This window comes from Chenopodium album, chromosome 5 (assembly GCF_948465745.1).
Source record: "Chenopodium album chromosome 5, dcCheAlbu1.1, whole genome shotgun sequence".
Classification (NCBI taxonomy): Eukaryota; Viridiplantae; Streptophyta; class Magnoliopsida; order Caryophyllales; family Amaranthaceae; genus Chenopodium; species Chenopodium album.
The window spans coordinates 31,045,780-31,070,271 of NC_137838.1; the positions used below are offsets into that span (position 1 = coordinate 31,045,780).

The 24,492-nt window shown below is 33.6% G+C and overlaps 1 long non-coding RNA gene across 1 annotated transcript; it reads right to left on the minus strand.

Moving 5' to 3' along the window:
* Positions 1–7,647: 7,647 nt before the first annotated feature.
* LOC145630642 (uncharacterized) lies at positions 7,648–9,816 on the minus strand. The gene is made up of 2 exons (XR_014112154.1): positions 9,246–9,816; positions 7,648–8,035 (listed from the first exon to the last, which is right to left on the minus strand). It is a non-coding gene; the product is annotated as an uncharacterized LOC145630642 (long non-coding RNA).
* Between the last annotated feature and the right edge of the window lie 14,676 nt (positions 9,817–24,492).

Below are 24,492 nucleotides of genomic sequence, written 5' to 3' on the forward strand. Positions count from 1 at the left end.
CGAGGTGGTTTCGGCGATGGCACGATGTATAGATGCCTTCAGGAGCCAGCTTGTCCGGATGAGGAACGTGGCTACCTGCCGTCGGGACGAAGCCGTTCAGGAGATAGTCTTTCTTTCATATGTTTTTGTACTACCGCTTCGATTTTGCCTTGTTTCTGATTTTAATTCCTTTTGCAGGGTCAGCCCATTGCTTCTCATACCCGCACGAGACCTGAGGTGCGGAGGGATCCGGCGAGGTCTAGCTCGAGACGTCGTCGTACTACTTCAGGAGGTAAAGGTGGTCGTTCTGAGGCTGCCCGTACTGACGTGGTAGAGGGCTCGGGTTCTTCCTCTAAGGGTGCACATGTTGCGCCGGTAGGCTAGGGAGAGGCTACCTCGGCTCTTAGAGGTGGTTGGATGTACGAGGTCGGCTCGTCATCGCAGCAGCCTCTGCAGCCTCAGCAGCCTCAGCCTTAGGTTGATCTCGGGTGGGCTGGTCCCACGTTGAGCTTTCCTCCTCCTGCGGAGACTGGAGCTGATGCTGGAGCTGGAGCCGAAGCAGGTGGAGAGGTTACTCCTCGTACGGCGGAGTTCTATGCGATGATGGGTTTGCCTCCCCCAGCGCCGTAGTTTGTACCTGTGCTATTTGCTTATTTTTGACTTTGTATAGAACTTTGCCTTTTAGTTAGACTCGGTTTTTTTTAGACATATTTTGTACATACATACTATTATGAGTTTATTTTATTTATCATGTTTTTTCATTTTTTATTATTATCATTATTATGAGCATGTTTGTGTGTGCAAGAAAGTGTGACAAATAATATTGCGCGCAAAAATTCCGTCATTTTTATTATTGATGGAGGGTATCCGACTTTCTCCACCAAAAACAAAAAATTAAAAAAGGAAAAGTCAAATAAAATATTGGGTTTATAAAAACATGGAAATTAATCTAAATAAAATCCCAAAAAAAAATAATATAATTAATATAATAGCTATATTAATTAAAAAAAAGGAATAAAAAGATATTTAGAAAAAGATAAGGAAGCCGTAAAGTCATTATCAGACCCGAATTAAGGTAAAAACGCGGTTTTAGAAAGCGCGTACGACAAGGCAAATTGGGGCTAGCTGGCGCCACGCGTTTTGGTCTAGCGCCAGGCGCTACACTTAGCGTTTCGCGCCAAGCTTTGACGCCGGGCGCCAAATAGCGCTGACTCCGTATCCTTCCCATATTAAAACTGCTCCGATTTTGTGCATAAATAGCCCCCTGCCCAGCCGATTATTTTCATAATTTCAGCAAATAAAATAATTCTGAGCTTTAGAAAAATAATATCATGTCTCTAGTCACCAAAAATTTTACCCAATACACCCATGAATGGTGTCGGTCTCTTATTGCCAAAGAAAGAAAAGAATTAGATGTGTTCCACTTGGGGGGAATTTATGGTATCAAAGGGGTAGATCTTGACTTAGATTTTATTCATATCGCTCTAGAATATTGAGATGTATGTTGATACTCATTGCTTTAGAATAGGTATGATGAAATTAGCCCTTTGCCGGAAGAATTTGGTGCTATTTTAGGTTTCCCTACAATAGATCTTATAGTAATCCCTAGAATAGATGCATATTATTACAAGGATTTTGAACGCTTCTTCAATTTAAAAGAAAGGGATCTATCAAAAATAGTAGATGGCAACATAGTTAATTTGAAAGAATTTGCTCGCCATTATTTTGATAAACCTCACTCTGAATCTATTCATATTTATAGAAGAAGAGCTTTCTTATTTTGTATGCTCAATCAATTTTTTCTAGCTAGTGGTAAAAATAATGAGGGTCAATTAATTACAACCACCGTACTAGAATAAATTGAATCAGGGAGAAATCCAATGCCATTAATAGTTGGAGAGACTCTGATTAGTCTCGATGAATTGAAGAGGAACCCAAAAGCACCATTTCGAGGCTCTCCAATTTTATTTCAGGTAGAAAAATAATATTTTTAATTACAGAAATCAAAAAATATATTTTTGTATAGTAATAATAATGTTTCTGCATTGCAATTTTTACAATGTGGATAATGGAAAGGCTGGAATTAATTAGCCCTCCAGACAATATTGAGAAGTACACTCCAAATTGCTTCATGAGGAGGAAGAAACGCTTCTCTAAAATGGGGAGCCACGAATAGAAGAGGCTCTTCAAATCTCGCAATTTTGCTATCAAGTGGGTCATCCCGTGGTGGAAAATAGAAAGGATGGTTGGTGTCAACAAGCAACCTTTTTGCCGTCTTCCAAGTTTGTCCCGTATGACTTATTACTATCCCTGCAGGGTAAAAAGGCAATACGACCTACTTCAGAATATTCCTTCCGGAGATTTTCGTCCCCCCTACGGGTTCCCTGTCTCCCAGGAAGTAGAAAAATTTTATGCTTATTGGATTGCCAGACCTCTATGTGAAGTAATTACCCAAAAGGTTCCTCCTTCCTTGCCCAATGATGTGAAGAAGTGGCTGCTGAAGAAACCTTCAACGGACTCAAAGAAAAATTAGGGTAAAACTGATGTGAAGAGTCGTCTAGGCGACAAGGTGGTTCCTGTTAGGGAACGCTTAGGTGAAAGAATTGAATTCAAAACACCTGCAATGCCTAGGAAGAAAAGTACTACAAAAGATAAGGGAAAAAGGAAAGCTGACACCAAAGAGAAAAAAGCTTGGGTAGAAAAGAAGCATGGAGTCCTAGATGAAGGGGAAACTATCTACTCTAAGATTGAATGTAGGTCCTCTAAAGGATGCCTACTAGCTAAGGTTACGGATGAGGAGGAGGAAACAGACAAAAATTGGAAAAGGGCTAGGAAAGAAAAGGAAGATTAGGAGCATTTGGCGCCAGCAAACAGAGGTTAGCGCTAGGATTTAGCTGTAGCGCCTGGCGACAGAGCTGTCGTCTGGCGCTACAGTTAAATGTCTGGCGCCAGCTTCTGTTCGCTGACGCTAATTCCTACATGCCCAGAAGCTTTCTGTGCTCGATAAAATTTTCCAGTTTCGCGCAGTGTTATTTCGGTCCTAGTTGTGAAAGATATTTCTCAAATTTCCTACGTGTAAAATCCTATGTTTTTAACTCATTACGGATGGTCTTTCTAATGAGATCTTTTTTATGCATATGACAATAATGTTAATCAAAATTACGCACATGGAAAACTTAGAACGTTTCGAGTCTCATCCACTTATTCTAAATCATTGCCGAAACAAATTCAGGAATTAAAATAGAAATCCTCCCCAGTGGAGTCGCCAAAAACTGTAGGGAATATTTCAAGCGTTAACCCCTAGCTTGAACCCCACTGTGATCATACACTAAAGTACAGTGGCGTCCAAAGGGAAAGAAGATAGAGCAAAAGAGTCGCCAACAAGTTTTAGGAACTTGTAAACCGTTCACGAGGTGAAGGTTACACCCCTTAACGATCCAAGAGATCGTCAACTCCATAAGGTCTTGAACCAAATAGGATTCGGGGATGAAGGTACAAATCCAACCTAAAAGAGATTGAACCTGCCTTAATAATAGGCCTCTACTTTATTCTAATCGTATTCATGTGCGCTTTCTTACTAACATGCAATCAATAGGATTACCCTAAACATGTTTATCTATGTTGGTTGAATATAATGCACAAATAAAACTATTATTAGTGATCACTGGAATTATAATCAAATTAACCCTACACAAGATTATTAATTATCTTATTAAGCATGATTACAAGTACAAATTCCCTTTAAACATGCATAAAAGGCGTGATCAAGCAATAACGAAATATAATCAAGCAACATAATAATCAGAAATAATAATAATAATCATAATCATAATAATAATAATCATAATAATAAACATGTTCATGTTAAAGTATAATAATAGCAAAATCCTAGGCATGATACTAACAAGATTAATAACAAACCCTAGTATGTCACTAAACAATAAAAAAATCATATATTTAGCCCTAACATGAATATTAGGAAAGAAAATAGAAGGCATGATACTAGGAATTAAAATAACAATCATACTTAGTATTAAAGTTACCCTAGAAATGATACTAAGAATTAAAATAACAACCTAAGCATGAACTCTATATCATAACATCAATAAAAAAAATATTAAATTACTTACTTTGATGCCTCATACCTCTTTCTAATAACAAAATATACACGTTAGTAACTTCAAGGAAAATAATAAACAACAATTAAATTAAATAATTGAAATAGAGATTTGGGACCAAACCCTCAGAAATTAAAACCTTTCACGTCTAGGGCGAAGGCAACTTCGAATATGGCTAGGTGTTTCTAAATCTAATGAATGCGGAATTTTTATATTTGAGAAAAGGCTAGTTTAGAAAAAGAGAGAGAGAGAGTAATCAAGAGAATCTTGATGAGAGTTGGTTAGAATTGGTGATTGTAGATGAATGAAAACGGAGTTTTACGACGTTATTTATAAAGAAAATCAGCCAAAAACATAAAATATCAAAAACAGAGTTCTGACGCAAAAAACCGAGTTGGCGCCAGACGCTGAGGTTGGCGCCAGGCGCCAATCGTAGCGTCAGGCGCTACAGCTGACGTTTGGCACTGACTCAGAAATCCACGCGTTTTCTTAAAATCAGATAAAAATTGTCGTACAGGAGGATAAAATCGTATTTCCCTTAAAAAATGTTCTTTGATTCTAATTAAAACTCTGAAAAGTCAACAAAAGTCAATTTATCAATGCTAATTGAATTAGGACTGAAAAGAACCTTCTAGAAGAATCTAGAATACTAAAACCATTCTTAATTGCATTAGGAATGATAAATCTATATTAGGCTCTCCCCTAGATCATTGGGCCGCATATAAGGCTCAAACCGGGCCTTGTTTGGTAAATTGGCCATAACTTCCTCAATATTCATCGGAATTGGGCTTATAATATATCGTTGGAAAGCTCTTGTCAAGCCCCATCCAACTACACTAATATTGGACCCATATCATGGACCAACCAAACTGGATTGGCTGTTTTCTTGAAATAAGTTTCCAAAAACAGAGAGAAGAGAAAAGAAATTAAAACTATCCGCAACATTAGACTTTCCACACTTTCACTTCATTCGATTATTATTCGACGCGAAAGGTACTCATCACTGGGTCTGGTTTTGGGGAGACACAAATGGGTGTCTACAACTGTTTACATTACTAAGACTCCACTAATTAATAATAGGGAAATCAATTCATTTTACTCATTGGATTAAGCAATAGACAAGGTTGTCCATCCCATGGTTTATTTGGAACATCAATAAAAGAAAACCCCATGCCTCCTTTCTGAAACATCAATAAACATCCAACGACCACGGGTGCGACTTTATGACCGTAGCTAGTATGAGATCTCATCTAACTCCTAGTTTTGAAAAGTATTTGAAATAAGAGACTCGTAAATCAGACGGCCTTGAGAAAAGTACACGGCTAATACCCCGTGTACCCCAAACCCTTGATTGTCATTACTCTAGATGTGCACCATCCTAGAGTTTGATTACTCACCCATCATGCACTCTACGTGATTCACAAGTTTAGACTTGGTGATGACTCATATGAAATCAATACAATAAATCCAATATCCATTTAATCAAATACACCAAATTTCCAATTCATCTTTTGATTAATTAGTGACAAGCAATGTTCATTATTGGTTCCTTTAACTACCTCGGTGTATAAACACCTTGAGTGCATAAGGCACCCCAAAATCCTTAACCTCGTCTTATAAGACTTAAATTCATCCTTTACTCATTCTATTTCAATAATCATGAACGAGTAGTAAATAAATTATTCCACCAAATCACATACATTTTCCTCTAAGCGTATCTTGCAAAATTAATGCATAAATTGCAAAGTAGAATAGTGCACAACATACTGAAATCACAATGTGTAACCAAACAATTAATTAAGCCCAGTCGTCTTCCCTATACGTGATACTAAGTTCTCGATACATCCCTAAACATACTTCTAAAGGCAAGGTTTCGTAACTCGTATGTACCTTAAATATACGAGTTGGTATGCCATTTTACTAACTAGAAATCACCTTCTATAAATTCCTCCCCCAAACAAAACAACAATAATTTAATAAATACCCAAGTAATTAAATTTACAGCAATACTAACTTACGTAAAAAAACCTTTAAAATCCAATTAAACAACACTTTAAAACCTTGCCTTTAGTTAAAATTAAAGGCTTATATATAGTTCTTTAAATTTTTATCATAAAAACATTAAAATACACTCTTATACATGAAATTACAGCAAGTTTAAAGTTTAATAAAAATTTGAAAACTATTTAAAAACCCCTAATAATCTCCCTTTTTAATGGGTGATTACACCCTCTTTATAAAACATTAAAAGTAGTACTTAGAAACTATTTCCAGCACTTTAGATTAATTAGAAACCCTTCAAAAAGTTATCAACACATTAATTTTATACTTAATTTAAAGTCTCTTAGGAAATAATCACTTCCTAAAAAATAACCTACAATTAATATTACTAACCTAAGTAATTTCAAACAATATAACATGATGAAAAACCTCTTGAAACTTCAACAACAACATATATTTATGCTTAATTAACTTTAAACATATATTTTATTTATCAAACTCAAGGATAAAATTTTAAGCATACAAAAAACTTCGTTAAAAATAAAAAAAAACTACCCGAAAATTTTATTTACAAGCTGAATTTGGCCACGAGAGGGTGGTACTCACTACCAAAGGTAGTGAGTCTTTCTTAAAACGTTGATTCTATATGGAATTCACTACTTTTTTTTATCAAAATCAGATGAGTTCAGAACCTGATCGGGATTATAACGAGATTAATATTAACGAACCGAAATCTAAAAATTAAAACACGAATTTACATGTTCAAAATAATCTGGAATTAAGTTCAACTAATAATTAGTTATAATAACCAAATATTTAAAACATCATTACTATAAAATCCCTAATTCAATTGTTCATAAAAACCCTAAAAAAATGATTTTCAATAATTAAAAACCCTAGGTTATAAAATTTACACAATCTTAAAATTATAACATTTATAAAATATGAAATTATAAAGTTTAATCATCAAAATACAATTTGATACTAATTAAATTAATTTCAAACAATAAAATCAAAACCCATAAATCAATAATTATAATTATACAAATTAATAAAACAAAGGAGAAAGAAAATAAGACTAACCTTTTTGTGTGGGAAATTTTTTAGGGATTCATGGGGTATTTATAGGAGAGAATTGTAAGGTATCAATACCACATTTTTGACCTATTGCAACCCTCAAATCCGTTGCATTAGATATCGAAATCCGTGGCATTAGGCCTAATGCAACGGCCATGTACCGTGGCATCTGCTGGCGTTGCAGTAGGTCTAATGCAACGGCATATGACACCTAATGCCACGGCATCAATGATCCGTTGCATTAGATCAACACCTGATGCAACGGCAACATTATTGCCGTGGCATTAGCTATAATACCTAATGCCACGGTTTCTTATATCTAATGCCACGGTTTCCTATACCTAATGCCACGGTTCCCTATACCCTAATGTCATTATTATTATTATTATTATTATTATTATTATTATTATTATTATTATTATTATTATTATTATTATTATTATTATTATTAATACACTTAAAATAATAACAATTTTCCAAAAACAAATCAGAATTTATTAATATAAATAAAAAGTTTGTACATTGTTATCTATAAGAAAAATTACAAATTTACATTATCACTAGATAACTAAGAAAAAAAATAATTATAAAGTTAAAACTAAATCATTTTGTCCCCCAAACCATTTGTTTAGCAATTTTATGGACTACATTATCATTTATTTCTTTCTCTAGCTTCTCCAAATTCTCAAGTACACCAATTCGGTAAGCACCTTCTTCAGCTTAGGTATCCACCTCTTTTACTAGTACTTGATCCTGCTTGAGATCTTTGCAACTCGGTGTTCAAAGTTTCCTCAATGGAGTCCAACTCCTGTCATAGCAATCGTTGATGTGCTCATGCAATTGTTTACACCTACATCATCCTAAATATAGGTCAGTTCATTCTTATAGTCGAAAACTAATTAGCTCGTGAATACTAATTGCAAGCTATACAAATAGTCAATAATCAGTGTAGTCAATTCTCTACAACCTGCATATATCAAAAAAAACCCAAAAAACCTTATAAAAACACAATCCAATTTCAAGAATTCAGAACAATAAAAGAAGATAAACATCCAAAATTCCTCTTTTCTCATATATAATTCAAGCAGAGAAACTTAAGTAAAATATACCCGGAGGATATAGTGGCTACAACAAACAATAAAGTCCAGATCAAAAACCTTTCATGTGCCTCACACCCTAAAATTACATGTGCAAATGTAAAAATAAGTAACTTTAAGCATTTTCACAATTCTCTAAGAGCTACTCTACAATCCGTGGCACTCTGCATGAGAGGCGTGCAATACATAGGGACATTGTTCAAAAGCTCATAACATAAAAGTAAGTAGTTGTATCAAGGTTAATGAAAATAAACTCGAAGTAGTCCAAAAGTTTATCTATGTACAAGAATCCTTCACTACCATAGAGTATGAGTAAAGAATCTAAGAGAATGTCAAATTTATACAAAAAGGAAAGAATTAAAGTTTACAATTAAACATGCATATAGTATTTACAAGATATTGCACTCCATATCGTATTAAAGAGTCAAAATCAAATTGATATATACAGAAGTAGCCAAATATTGATATTATTGGAATGCTAAAGATAATAAGACAGATAACTTAAAGAAACCCAAGTGAGCAAGGAGCAAGCACTAAATGAGATTACAATGACCAATCACTATTATAGCCAGCCGAAACAAAACCAAAACAAGAGACCCATGGAGCAATAACAGCAATGGAGTACATAATTCATATTATTGATTTGATGTTTATTGGCCAAGGTCAATGAAGGTGACCAAATTTGCTGAAAATCAAAGAAAGTAAACACAATTTCAATAAATATGTGATCATTTTTGCACATTGTCAAATCAGAACACAAAAACCCCATAATAAAAAAATATTAATATGTTCTATATATATATTGAGAGATAAATTGTGCGTCGCCATTATCAATCCAAACAACCACATTATATAAAAATCAACAATCAATTGAACCCCAGAGCACATAAACATTAAAATCACCCATAATTAAAATGCAAAATAAATAGTCAAATACAACAAAATTCAAAGAGAAATGAAAAATGATGACTACCTTCTTAACAGAAGACAACAAAGTAAAAGGGCCAATAAGATCCCAATTACGAAGCGCCTTACTAGGGTCTTCTTAATAAGAAGTAGGAAACCAAGCCAACATCAAATTGCTAACAATCTGCACAGATTAACAATCAATCTGGGCTGATATATGGAGAAATATACCAATACTCTTTATTACTCAGATCCGCTTCCTCTGCCTTCGCCTTCTCCGCCGCCCCTTCTCTCTCTAAAGTCTAAACATTCTGGTATTTTACGGGTTATTCGAGTGTTTACCATGAATTGATACTTATAATGCCTAGGGCAATAAAAATTTTATCCAAAAAAACCCAGAAATTGAAAATCAAGTTCAAGAAGAGAAAAAAATCGGCCATGGATTCAGAGATAGAAAATGATTTTCAGAGATAAAAACATGGCTACTTTCCCATGGATTCACAGAGAGAAAATGATTTAATCAACAAAAACAAATGAACCGTGAAAGTAAAAAATGCGGCGACGGGATCTAATTGACGCAACTCAAACCTAAAAATACTTAGAAAACGATAAAGGAGCGGAGAGAATTTTAAACTTATTAGGCCCATTATCAATTTATCCAATATAATATCTCAGCCGCTGCAATAGCCTTTTTAAGTCGTTGTATTAGCACCTATATTGCAACGGCTTCATCAAGCCGTGGCATTTGCCACACCTTTTTATATATAAATTATAATCCGTGGCATTAGGCTCATCTAATGCCACGGTAATGTAAGGATCGTTGCATTAGCTATTTTTTAACCGTCGCAATATATCAAAAATGTAGTAGTGGGCGTAGATTAGGCCTGCTGAAAATAATGGGCCAATTAAATAAACAAATGGGTTAAGCTTTGTTTTTATGATCATAGAATGTAGAATATAGGTTCATAAAATAATTTGTGCTAAAATATTTTTTTGTTTACCCAAATTAATAATTTAAAACTTTTAAAATTAAATTACGGAAAAATACAAATATATATTATAAATAAAATAAAATTTCATTTATAAAATATTTAAAAATACGGGGGATTACAAAATGCTTTGTTTCATTGTGTTAGACTTTTATTTGATTCAATTAGAATTGTTAAATTCATTTGACTTTCATTTGACTCAAAAATCTTTGTTTGAATGTGTTTGACTTTCATTTGATTAAAAAATCCTCGTTTGAATGTGTTGTTAGAATGTGTTTGACTTTCATATGATTAAAAAAGTATTGTTTGAAGGTTTTTGACTTTCATTTGATTCAACTACCTTTGTAGAATACAATTGACTTTCATTTGATTTAAAAAGTTTTAATTAATGTGTATGACTATCATTTGATGTAAAAAGCTTTGTTTTAATGTATATAAATTTTATTTGATTCAATTGCCTTCGTCCAACGCATTTGAATTTTATTTAATTCAAAAAGCTTTGTTTGAATGTGTTTGACTTTGATCCGAATCAATTACCTTTGACATTCATTTGAATCAAAAGGCTTAGTTTTAATGAGTTTGACTTTCATTGATTCAAAAAGCATTGTTTGAATGTGCTTGACTTTTATTTTATTTAATTTGCATTGTTGTATGCATTTGACATTGATTTGACTCAAAATCTTTCTTTGAATGTGTTTGACTTTCATTTAATTCAAAAAGTTTTGTTTAAATGTATTTAACTTTCATATTACTTATTCAACTATTTTTGTTCAATGCATTTAAATTTCATTTGATTCAAAAAGTTTTGTTTGAATGTGTTTGATTTTATTTGATCAAAAAGCTTTATTTGAATGTGTTTGAGTTTCAGATTCGATTGGCTTTTTTGAATGCATTTGACTCTCATTTGATTGAAAAAGCTTTGTTTGAATGTGTTTGCCTTTCATTTGATTAAGATAGCTTTATAAATGCATTTTACTTTCATTTTAATTAAAAATATTTGTTTGAATGTGTTTGACTTTCACATAAGTCAATTAGCTTTGTTGAATGCATTTGACTTTCATTTTATTCAAAAGGCTTTGTTTGAATATGTTTTACTTTCATTTGATCCAAACAACTTTGTTTGAATTTGTTTGACTTTCATTTGATTCAATTACCTTTGTTGAATGCATTTGACATTCATTTGAATCAAAAAGCTTGGTTTGAATGTGTGTTGAATTACATTTGATTCAAAAAGCTTTATTTGATTGTGTTTGACTTTAATTTGATTCAATTACCTTTGTTGAATGCATTTGAAATTATTTTGACTCAAAATCTTTCATTGAATATGTTTAACATTCATTTAATTCAAAAGGTTTTCTTTGAATCTATTTGACTTTCATTTGATTCAACTATTTTTGTTAAATGTATTTAACTTTTAACTAATTTAAAAGGCTTTGTTTAAATGTGTTTGACTTTCATTTGATTTAAAAAGTTGTATTTGAATGTGTTTGATTTTCAGATTCAATTAGCATTGTTTAATGCATTTTACTTTCATTTGATTAAAAAAGCTTTGTGTGAATGGGTTTGATTTTCATTTGATTAAGTTAGCTTTCTAAATGCATTTTACTTTCATTTTATTTAAAAATCTTTGGTTGAATGTGTTTGACTTTTACATGAGTCAATTAGCTTTGTTTAATGCATTTTACTTTCATTTCATTAAAAAGGCTTTGTTTGAATTGGTGTGACTTTCATTTGATTCAAAAGCTTTGTTTGAATGTATTTAACTTTCATTTGATTCAATTAGCTTTGTTGAATGCATTTGACTTTCATTTGCCTCAAAAAGCTTTTTTTGAATGAGTTTAACTTTCATTTGATTCAACTATCTTTGTTAAATGCATTTGACTTTCATTAAATTCAAAAAACTTTGTTTGAATGTGTTTGACTTTCATTTGATTCAAAAAGCTTAGTTTTGTTGTGTTTAACTTCGATTTGATTTAATTAGATTTGCTTATTGCATTTTACTTTATTTAATTCAAAAAGATTTGTTTGAATGTGTTTTAATTTCATTTAATTCAACTATCTTTGTTGAATACTTTTGACTTCCATTTGATTCAAAAATCTTTTTTTGATTGTGGTTGACTTTCATTTGTTTCAGGAAGAATAGTTTGAATGTGTTTTTTGATTGCGTTTGACTTTATTTGATTTAAAAATTGTTTGAATGTGTTTAACTTTCATTTGATCAACTATCTTTGTTGAATTGATTTTCCTTTCATTTTATTTAAAAAGCTTTATGTGAATGTGTTTGACTTTCATTTGATTTATTTATCTTTGTAGAATGATGTTGACTGTCATCTGATTTAAAAACCATTGTTTGAATGTCTTTGACTTTCGTTGAATGAAAAAACCTTTGTTTTAATGTGTTTAACTTTCATTTGATTCAATTGGCTTTGTTGAATGCATTGGTCATTCATTTGATTCAAAAAGCTTTATTTGAATGTGTTGGACGTTCTTTTGATTCAATTAGCTTTTTTTAATGCATTTGACTTTCATTTGATTGTAAAAGCTTTATTTGAATGTGTTAAATTTTATTGGATTCAATTAGCTTTGTTGAATGCATCTTAATTTCATTTGATTCAAAAAGCGTTGTTTGAATGTGTTTAACTTTCATATAATGCAAAATGCTTTGATTGAATGTGTTTGACTTTAAATTGATTTAAAATGTGTAACACCCCAATAATTCTCTCTTAAAACCTATAAATACCCTAAACAAAATCCAAGAGAATTACTAGTCTGCTACTGCCACGTGTTCAAACATGAAGGCTATATAAAATATTAGCAGTGGAAAAACTTAATCAGTTATAAATCAGTTTCAAAACCAATAAATAAAACCAAATTAAGTGATACAAGCTGGAACCATTAAGGCCCTTATTCAAAATCCCACAAAAGTAGTAAATAAATAAAACAAGAGTTTAAATAAATTCAAACTTATGAAAAGAAATAAACTTTGAACAATAACCAACTCTCCACTCAAATTCCCACCACCTTGATTCAAGTCAAACTATGTAAACACCTGTGATGAGTCTGCTCCCCAATATTACAAGTGTAAAGATTGGATCATTACAGGGTCATTGAAAGGCGAAGACCATGACCAAAGAAAAGACACACAAAAGCACGCAATCAGCAAAGCTAAGTACATACAAGCTACAAAAAATAATAAGAAATTCCTAGCATGCTACTAATAATCAATCATTGAATACAATTTAATTATAAACTCAAACACATGACTCAACTGTTTACATTACTAAGACTCCACTAATTAATAATAGGTAAATAATTTCATTTTATTTATTGGATTAAGCAATAGACAAGGTTGTCCATCCCATGCTTCATTTGGAACATCAATAAAAGAAAATCGCATGCCTCCTTTCTGAAACATCAATAAACATCCAACGACCACGGGTGCGTCTTCATGACCGTAGCTAGTATGAGATCTCATCTAACTTCTAGTTTTGAAAAGTATTTGAAATAAGAGACTCGTAGATCAGACGACCTTGAGAAAATTACACGGCTAAAACCCCGTGTACCCCAACCCCTGATTGTCATTACTCTAGACGTGCACAATCCTAGAGTTTTATTGCTCATCCATCATGCACTCTACGTGATTCACAAGTTTAGACTTGGTGATAACTCATATGAAATCAATACAATAAATCCAATATCCATTTTATCAAGTACACCAAATTTTCAATTCAATTTTTGATTAATTAGTGACAAGCAATGTTCATTATTGGCTCCTTTAACTACCTCGGTGTATAAACTCCTTGAGTGCATAAGGCACCCCAAAATCCTTAACCTCGTCTCATAAGACTTAAATTCATCCTTTAATCATTCTATTTCAATAATCATTAACGAGTAATAAATAAATCATTCCACCAAATCACATACGTTTTCCTCTAAGCCTATCTTTCAAAATTAATGCATAAATAATACTTGCAAAGTAAAATAGTGCACAACATACGGAAATCACAATGTATAACCAAACAATTAAGCCTAGTCGTCTTCCCTATACATTATACTAAGTTCTCGATACATCCCTAAACATGCTTCTGAAGGCAAGGTTTCGTAACTTGTACGTATCTTGTATATACGAGCTGGTATGCCACTTTACTAACTAGAAATCACCTTCTATAAATTCCTCCCCCAAACAAAACAACAATAATTTAATAAATACCCAAACAAATAAATTTACTGCAATACTAACTTACGTAAAAACCTTCAAAATCCAATTAAACAACACTTTAAAACCTTGCCTTTAGTTAAAATTAAAGGCTTGTATATAGTTCTTTAAATTTTCATCTTAAAACCTAAATAATACACTCTTATACATGAAATTACAACAAGTTTAAAGTTATTAAAAATCTTAAAATTATTTAAAAACGCCTAATAATCTCCTTTTTTAATGGGTGATTAAACCCTCTTTATAAAACATCAAAAGTAGTACTTAGAAACTATTTCTAGCACTTTGGGTTAATTAGAAACCCTTCAAAACTTTATCAACACATCAATTTGACACTCAATTAAAAGTCTCCTAGGAAATAATCACTTCCTAAAAAATAACTAACATATAATATTACTAACCCAAGTAATTTCCAACAATATAACATGATGAAAAACCTATTAAAACTTCAATAAAAACATGTATTTATGCTTAAATATCTTTAAACATATATTTTATTAATCAATCTCAAGGATAAAATTTTAAGCATAAAAATAAGTTTGTTTTCATATTGAATACGCTACTTTATTTATCAAAATCGGATGAGTTCAGAACCTGATAGGGATTAAAACGGGATTAATATTAACGAACGAAAATCTAAAAATTAAAACACAAATTTACGTGTTCAAAATAATCTATAATTAAGTTTAACTAATCATTAATTATAATCACAAAAATTTGAAAACATCATTACTATAAAAATTTCTGAATCAATTGTGCATAAAAACCCTAAAATAATGACTTTCAATAATTAAAAACCCTAGGTTATAAAATTTACAAAATCTGAAAATTATGACATTTATAAAATATGAAATTATAAAGTTTAATCATTAAAATACAATTTGATACTAATTAAATTAATTTCAAACAATAAAATCAAAACCCATAAATGAATAATTATAATTACATAAATTAATAAAACAAAGAAGAAAGAAAATAAGACTAACCTTTTTGTGTGGGAAATTTTTTAGGGATTCATGGGGTATTTATAGGAGAGAATTTTAGGGTAGAATTAAGCCTAATGAAAATAATGGGCTAATTAAATAAACAAATGGGTTAGGCTTTGTTTTTATGATCATGGAATGTAGGATATAGGTTCATAAAATAATTTGTGCTAAAATATTTTTTTTACCCAAATTAATAATTTAAAACTTTTAAAATTAAATTACGAAAAAATACAAATATATATTATAAATAAAATAAAATTTCATTTATAAAATATTTAAAAATACAGGGGATTACAAAATGCTTTGTTTTGTTTCATTGTGTTAGACTTTTATTTGATTCAATTAGAAGTGTTAAATACATTTGACTCTAAAAGCTTTGTTTGAATGAGTTTGACTTTCATTTGATTCAAAAAGCTTTGTTTGAATGTGTTGTTTGAATGTGTTTGACTTTCATTTGATTAAAAAAGTATTGTTTGAAAGGTTTTGACTTTCATTTGATTCCACTATATTTATAGAATAAAATTAACTTTCATTTGATTCAATAAGCTTTAATGAATGTGAATGACTTTCATTTGATGTAAAAAGCTTTTTTTTTTTTTTTTTTTTTAATGTGTATAATTTTTATTTGATTTAATTGGCTTCGGCTAACGCATTTGACTTTTATCTAATTCAAAAAGCTTTGTTTGAATGTGTTTGACATTAATCTGAATCAATTACCTTTGTTTCATTCATTTGACATTCATTTGAATCAAAAGGCTTTGTTTTAATGTGTTTTAATGTCATTAATCCAAAAAGCTTTGTTTGAATGTGTTTGAATTTCATTTTATTAATTTTGCATTGTTGTATGCATTTGACTTTGATTTAACTAAAAATCTTTCTTTGAATGTGTTTGAATTTCATTTAATTCAAAAAGTTTAATTTAATTGTATTTGACTTTCGTTTGATTCAACTATTTATGTTCAATGTATTTAACTTTTATTTGATTCAAAAAGCTGTGTTTGAATGTGTTTGATTTTATTTGAATAAAAAAGATTTATTTGAGGGTGTTTTGAGTTTCAGGTTCAATTAGCTTTGTTGAATGCATTTGACTCTCATTTGATTGAAAAAGCTTTGTTTGAATCTGTTTGACTTTCATTTGATTAAGATAGCTTTCTAAATGCATTTAACTTTCATTTTAATTAAAAATATTTGTTTGAATGTGTTTGACTTTCACATAAGTCGATTAGCTTTGTTGAATGCATTGGACTTTCATTTTATTTAAAAGGCTTTGTTTGAATATGTTTGACTTTCATTTGATCCAAACAGCTTTGTTTGAATGTGTTTCACTTTCATTTGATTCAATTACCTTTGTTGAATGCATTAGACATTCATTTGAATCAAAAGGCTTGGTTTGAATGTGTTTGAATTTCATTTAATTCAAAATACTCTATTTGAATGTGTTTGATTTTAATTTTATTCAATTAGCATTGTTGTGTGCATTTGACATTAATTTGACTCAAAAGCTTTCTTTGAATGTGTTTAACATTCATTTAATTTTAAAGGTTTTCTTTGAATGTATTTGACTTTCATTTGAATTAACTATTTTTGTTAAATGTATTTAACTTTCAACTGACTCAAAAGGCTTTGTTTAAATGAGTTTGACTTGCATTTGATTTAAAAAGTTTTATTTGAATGTGTTTGATTTTCATATTCAATTAGCTTTGTCTGAGTGGGTTTGACTTTCATTTGATTAAGTTAGCTTTCTAAATGCATTTCACTTTCATTTTATTATAAATCTTTGTTTAAATATGTTTGACTTTTACTTAAGTTAATTAGCTTTGTTTAATGCATTTGACTTTAATTTCATTCAAAAGGCTTTTTTAAATGTGTGTGACTTTTGATATGTCCAATTTATATAGTGTTTTACCCCCATCCCATGAACATAATTAGTAGTGTTTTTGGCTCTTTAGAGCCACTTTTATTACTAATTTGTATTTTCTAGTGTTTTTGGCTCTTTAGAGCCACTTTTATTACTAATTTGTATTTTCTAGTGTTTTTGTAGTTTTGCTTGAGTTTTGTAGGAAATTGCACACTTGGAGCATTTTCCGGGTTTTTCACGAAGCAACTACGAGAGTTTGGAGGACACGACCATCCTTGAAACCTAGGACCGGTGAGAGCCGGTGATTAAGGGCTCGGTATGTGATACCGGGGCAATAGGATCAAGTAATCAAGACCCGATGAGGAAATCCAGATTGGGCCGAGGAATCAAGCCCAATCGAAATCCAAGCCTCGAAGAAGAAGCCGAGCCCGATCGGGCAAGCATACACCCGATCAAGCGGGCGCGCGCAAAGCAGCCTTAAGGAAGAAGCCGCGCCCGATCGGGCGAGCGTAGGCTCGATCGGGCGCAGCACACCAACAAGGGCGTAGTGAAAAAGGGGGGCCCGATCGGGCGGCCCTTCGCCCGATCTGGCGCATGTTTTTCTAAGGACCTGATTAGTTTTGTTTAAGGATTTGTTTTAGGGATGTTTAAGTACGAATTTTGTACGTAATTTTTAATTACCTTCTCTTTTAGATTTTCTCTCTCTACTTAGGATATTTTCTCTCTCTTAAACTCTCTCTCAACATTGTTCTTAATTACATTCATTAATCCAAATTTCTTTTGGTAACAATTTCTTCTCTTTTAATTTCAGTTATTTTATTTAATTCTTTTATTATGTCTTGCTTTATTGATTTGATTAGTTTAGATTTAATTATGCTTGAGTAGTTTTATTTCTAGGGTTTATGGGGATCTAATAAATAATATGAAGGGGTAAATTTGTGATTGTTGATTATCAGTGCTTGGTTAATTTCCTATTGATTGATTTAATGTTATGCAATTATGTTTGACCAGATTTAATTGTATGAGTTTAGCAATATTAATTCGAGATTCGATTGATGAGAATTAATACCGGTAAATTAACTCTGTGATAATAATACGTAGCGAAAGCCCTTTATAATCTGATTGATCAATGCTTGATGATCGTTTATTATGATTTGCCCTGGAATATTGTTTATTAGTGAACCTATGCCATAGGACTTTTAATATTTAATTTCTCCCTACTTTACTTTCTCTGATCATATTCTTCGTAGTATAGTCTTTAATTACAACAACATTGGTTACCTTGATAATTTAGATTATAATTATTAATTAGGAGTAGAAAGACTTGTTTCCCTGTGGATTCGACCGTACTTCCCTATCTGCATTAGTTAGAGGACTTAGGTAATATTTTTGATTAGGGGATACGACTTTACCCTGTAAAAATTTGGCGTCGTTGCCGGGCAAACGGTTTTATTTTTATTTTTCTGATTATTTTTTGTGTCTAGATTATCCCCTTTTATCTCATAGAACGTTAGTTCTTTGAGGCAATTCTCATATTTGTCTTTTAGTTCCTCGTTTATGCCCAGGTGTTCCAGATCAGGTTGCATTCCAATCGATCCTGAGATCGAGCGCTCGTTTCATAGGCAAAGGAAAATTTAAAGACAAATTCTGGCGGGTTCTGAGGAGGACAACAGTCGAAGAGACCCTCCCTCTGATTCTAGTGACGTAGAAATTCCTTCGGATTCAGAAGCAGAGATGACGGCCCAAAAAAACTCAGTGACTATGATAGAGAGAAGCAATTCAGTGGAGCTAATGGTGAAGATCCTAATCTTCACATCGCATAGTTCTGCCAGTATTGTAACACCATTAGACAAGTCGGGGTCACGCAGGACCAAATCAGGGAGCTCTACCATATCAACCTATCCATCCTACAAACCATGCCAATGCAATCACTCTAAGGAGTGGTTCACATTATGATGGACCTCCTATGCCAATGGAAGATGGACCAGTTCCTAATCTAGATTCCTCTATACCAAACGCTAATCCTGCTAACCCTGGAGGGCTACACACTGATACTAACCCTTCTAATGTTTCTGTGCAGGGTAAATCTCAGGATAAGGGAGGAGATGTGCAGAGCCCGGTTATCAAATTACAGTTCCCTAATAGACAATTGAAGAGTAAGTTTGATAAACAATTTGGTAAGTCTTTAGAGGTTGTGAAAAACCTGCAGGTAACAGTTCCTTTCACCGATTTAATCACTCAAGTTCCTACATATGCTAAATTTATGAAAGACATTCTAACTAGGTAAAGGGCCTTTAATGAAGTAGAAACTGTAGCTTTCACTGAGGAGTGTAGCGCTCTATTGTAAAATAAATTCCCTCCAAAATTAAAGGATCCCAGTAGTTTTTCTATCCTTTGTCATATAGGGAATGTTTTTATTGATAAAGCTTTGTGTGATTTGGGTGCCAGTGTCAGTGTTATGCCATCATCTTTCTGTGCTAAACTTAATATGGGAGAATTAAAAGTTACTAAGATAAGCAAATGGCAGATCGTTCGGTAAAATACCCCCTAGGTATTTTAGAGGATGTCCCTGTCAGAGTTGGTAAATTTTTTGTTCCTGTTGATTTGTTGTTTTAGACATGGCTGAGGATACACAAATACCCATTATATTAGGTAGGCTTTTTCTCCATACTGCAAGAGCCATTATTGATGTGATAAATGGCAAACTAACCCTTTTTGTTGGTGATGATAATGTTACTTTTAATCTAGGGAAAGTTTTGAAAGGGCCTATGCTAGAGGAAAATTATTGTTTTATTGATATAATTAATATAATGGACGATATTTGTGATGATAGCTTGCCACAGGTTTTTGCAAGGGATCCCCTAGAGGAAATTCTTTGTAGGAATTTATCTACAGACAATGCAAGCGTTTGGGGTAATGAGGTACAGGATATTGAAAAAGCTCTTTCCTTAAAAGAGTTAGGACCCAAGGAAACAATGAAGGTAGTAAATTTAGTTCAGGAATCGAAACCTGTAGAGGTCAAGAAACCTGAACTAAAACCTCTCCCTTCTCATTTAAAATATATTTTTCTGGATGAACAGGAACTATACCCTGTGATCATCAGTACTGCACTTAATGACCTATATACTTCCCAACTTCTAGGGGTACTTCAAACCCATAAGAAAGCTATTGGGTACAATATTGATGATCTCAAGGGTATTATCCCTGTTTTTTGTATGCACAGGATACATCTAGAGGATAACTATAAGCCCTACATTCAACCCCAAAGAAGATTGAATCCTAACATGCAGGAAGTAGTCAAGAAAGAGGTTATGAAATTACTTGATGCAGGTATTATCTATCCTATTTCTGACTCCAAGTGGGTAAGTCCTTTGCAGGTAGTGCCTAAAAAAGGTGGGATGACTGTGATAACTAATGAAAAAAATGAATTAATTCCCACTAGAACTGTAACAGGGTGGCGTATGTGTATTGATTATCGTAGACTGAATATCGCCACTAAAAAGGACCACTTCCCTCTTCCTTTTATAGATCCAATGCTTGAGAGGTTAGCTAACCACAAGTTCTTTTGCTATTTGGATGGGTATTCGGGATTTTTACAAATTCCGATTCACCATGAAGATCAGGAAAAGAAAACCTTTACATGCCCTTATGGAACTTTTGCATATCGTAGAATGCCTTTCGGTTTATGTAATGCTCCCGCTACCTTTCAACGTTGTATGATGAGCATCTTTTCTGATTTCATAGAGTCTATTATGGAAGTCTTTATGGATGATTTTAGCGTGTATGGTTCTTCATTTGATTCATGTTTAATTAATCTCGCTAAAATTTTAAAACGATGTGAAGAATGCAACTTAGTTCTAAACTGGGAGAAATGTCACTTTATGGTGACAGAGGAAGTAGTTCTAGGTCACATTGTATCTGATAAGGGCATACAAGTAGACAAAGCTAAGATTTCAGTGATTGAGTAATTACCTCCCCTAGTTAATGTTAAGGGAGTTAGAAGTTTCTTGGGTCATGCGGGGTTTTATCGTCGCTTTATCAAAGATTTTTCTAAAATTGCTAAACCACTGACTCAGATTTTGCTCAAGGATGCTCCTTTTATATTTACTTATGAGTGTCTTGAGGCTTCCAACAGGATTAAGCAGGCTTTGATATTGGCACCCATCATATGTGCTCCCGATTGCAATCTTCCTTTCGAGATCATGTGTGATGCAAGTGACTTTGCACTAGGAGCCTTGCCCGGACAAAGAAAGAACAAGGTTTTGGATGCTATTTATTATGCAAGCAAAACTTTGGATGAAGCCCAAGTCAACTATGCTACTACGGAGAAGGAGTTTCTTGCTGTTATATATGCTTTAGAAAAATTTAGATCATATCTTGTTGGTTCTAAAGTCATTGTTTTTACTGACCATGCAGCGTTGAAGTACTTGATAGCTAAGGCGGAATCAAAGCCAAGGCTACTCCGATGGGTTCTTTTGCTCCAAGATTTCAACATCGAAATAAAAGATAAAAAGGGATCTAGAGAACGTAGTGGCAGACCACTTGTCACGTATCAAGTATGATGAGGGTAAGGTTTCTCTTCTTATAGATGATTATTTCCCTCATGACAACCTATATGCAGTTGTAGAGAAAAACCCATGGTATGCCAATTTTGCTAATTATTTAGTGGGTGGTACTCTACTTCTTGACTTGTCCTATCAACAAAAACAGAAATTCCTTTCTGATGTTAAGCATTAGTTTTGGGATGATCCTTTTTTGTTTCGTGAGTGTGTAGATGGATTATTTCGCAGGTGTGTTCCCGAATGGGAAGTCCACGGTGTGCTTACTAGTTGTCACACCTCACCATATGGAGGACATTATAGCCCCACTAAAACGGTGGCCAAGATTAATTAGTCGGGTTTTTATTGGCCTCCAATGTTTAAGGATGCCAACACTTTTGTGCAGGCTTGTGACTCTTGCCAGAGGACTGGCAACATCTCGCGGCGGCATGAGATGCCTCAAACCGGAATTTTAGAAATTAAAATTTTTTATGTTTGGGGTGTTGATTACATGGGACCGTTCCCATCTTCAAAAGGGAACCACTATATACTTGTCGCCGTCGACTATGTATCCAAGTGCGTTGAGGCCATCGCTACTCCTACTAATGATGCCAAGGTGGTCCATAGACTTTTCAAGAAGACCATCTTTCCAAGATTTGGCGTGCCTAGAGCGATAATCAGTGACGGAGGATCTCACTTTCATGAGCAGAAGTTAGACACCCTCCTCAAAAAGTATGGTGTCTAGCATAGGACAGGTTTAGCCTACCACCCCCAAACTAGTGGCCAAGTTGGAGTTTCTAACCGTGAGATCAAGGCCATTCTAGAGAAGGTGGTAGCAAAGTCAAGGAAAGATTGGAGCGATAAGTTGGATGACACCCTTTGGGCGTACAGAACTGCATTCAAGACCCCTATAGGTACTACTCCATATAGACTCGTGTACGGTAAAGCATGTCATCTCCCGGTCGAATTAGAATATAAGGCATATTGGGCTATTAAGGAGCTCAATTTAGATGCCAAACTAGCGGGAGAAAAGAGGTTACTTCAACTTAACCAACTCGATGAGTTTAGGTTGACGGCCTATGATAGTGTTCGTGTCTACAAGGAGAAGACAAAGAGGTGGCACGACAAGATGATCCTTCCGAGAGAATTCAAAGAGGGTGATAAAGTGTTGTTGTTCAACTCTCGACTTAAACTATTCCCAGGAAAGTTGAGGTCAAGGTGGTCGGTTCCTTTTATTGTAAAAAGGGCCAATAAATTCGATTCTATGGAGGTTTTCGATGCACATGGTAACGAGTTCAAGGTTGATGGCCAAAGACTCAAGCTATATCATGAGGGGGGTACGATTGGTGCAGTTAAATTACTTCACCTAAGCGGTTCCGATTCACTTTGAGCTTCAATGTGGTAAGAGGGTCATGCGGGACCTAGATAAACCAGCGCTTTGCGGGAGGCAACCCGTATTTCTTTCTTTCTATACTAGTTTTTCGTTATTTTTATTTTTTATTCCTTTTCTTAGAGAGGTGAGCAGAGTGAAATTTTACCTTTCGTGAGTTTTTGTACAGGTTTTAGATCACAAAGTACGGATTTTTTGAGAGAAAAAGGCGAAGAAAAGAGAAGCTCCGGATTGGGTACGGGCCCGATCGGGCGAGGCTAGCCCGATTGGGCGCGCACATGAGGGTCAGAAACGAGCTAATTTTCGCCCGATCGGGCAAGGAACCCCGATAAGGCGTGAAATATGCATTTTATCGAAGCTTATCATCGGCCGATCAGGCGAGGCACACCCGATCGGGCGCGCAAGTGAGGAAGAAAATCAAGGGAAATTTCGCCCGATCAGGCGAGGCCGCCTGATCGGGCGGAAATTTGGAGAAATCGAGTGCCACGAAAAGAAATATCAGGCGAAGCTCGCCCGATTGGGCGAGCAATCTGGCGATTTTGAGGTTCGAGTTCACGCCCGATCGGGCGCGCACTTCACATTTCTGAAGCACCTACATTCGCCCGATCGGGCGAGGCTTGCCCGATCGGGTGCGCCTAAAATCCGGAGGATTAATTCCTCCTTATCTCCCTTTCATTTCTTTTTCTTTCTTACTTCTTCTTTATTCACACTTTCTCTCTCTAAAACCTCCATTTTCAAACCTTCAACCTCACATTCTTTCCAAGATCTTCTCAAATTCATCCATCTAAACCTTAAAATTTTTACATATTCTTAATCCTCACACCTTCCTTTACATTTTCCACCCACTTTCTCTCATAATTTCTTAAAACCCTTAGAGAGAGAAAGCTTCAACACCCAAATTTCCATCTACAAATGGCTTCCAAACGATCTAGACAACAAAGGGGCGAAAGTTTGAGGCAACAACAACCAATGGTCGACCCGGAGCTTCAAATACCGGGATGGGAGGAGGTTCTTATCACCTCGACGGAACAACGGGCAAGGATGCTCTATCTCATCAAGAGGCAGGTAATCTCTACCCGTTTTGTTCATCATCCTACATTATCAAGATTAGGGCTTGATAAATATGTAGAGAAATTATTTAAGGGTATAGGCATGAGTGGTTTCTTTCAAATTCATCATGATACTTATTATTACTTGACATTAGAATTTATTTCTAGTTTTAATGTTATTAAAATGAATGCTTTGATCACTCATGTACAATTCCGATTGCTAAACAACGATGTGCGATTAACTCTACAAGAATTTGGGAAGTTGTTTGAGCTAAAATCGGACAAACC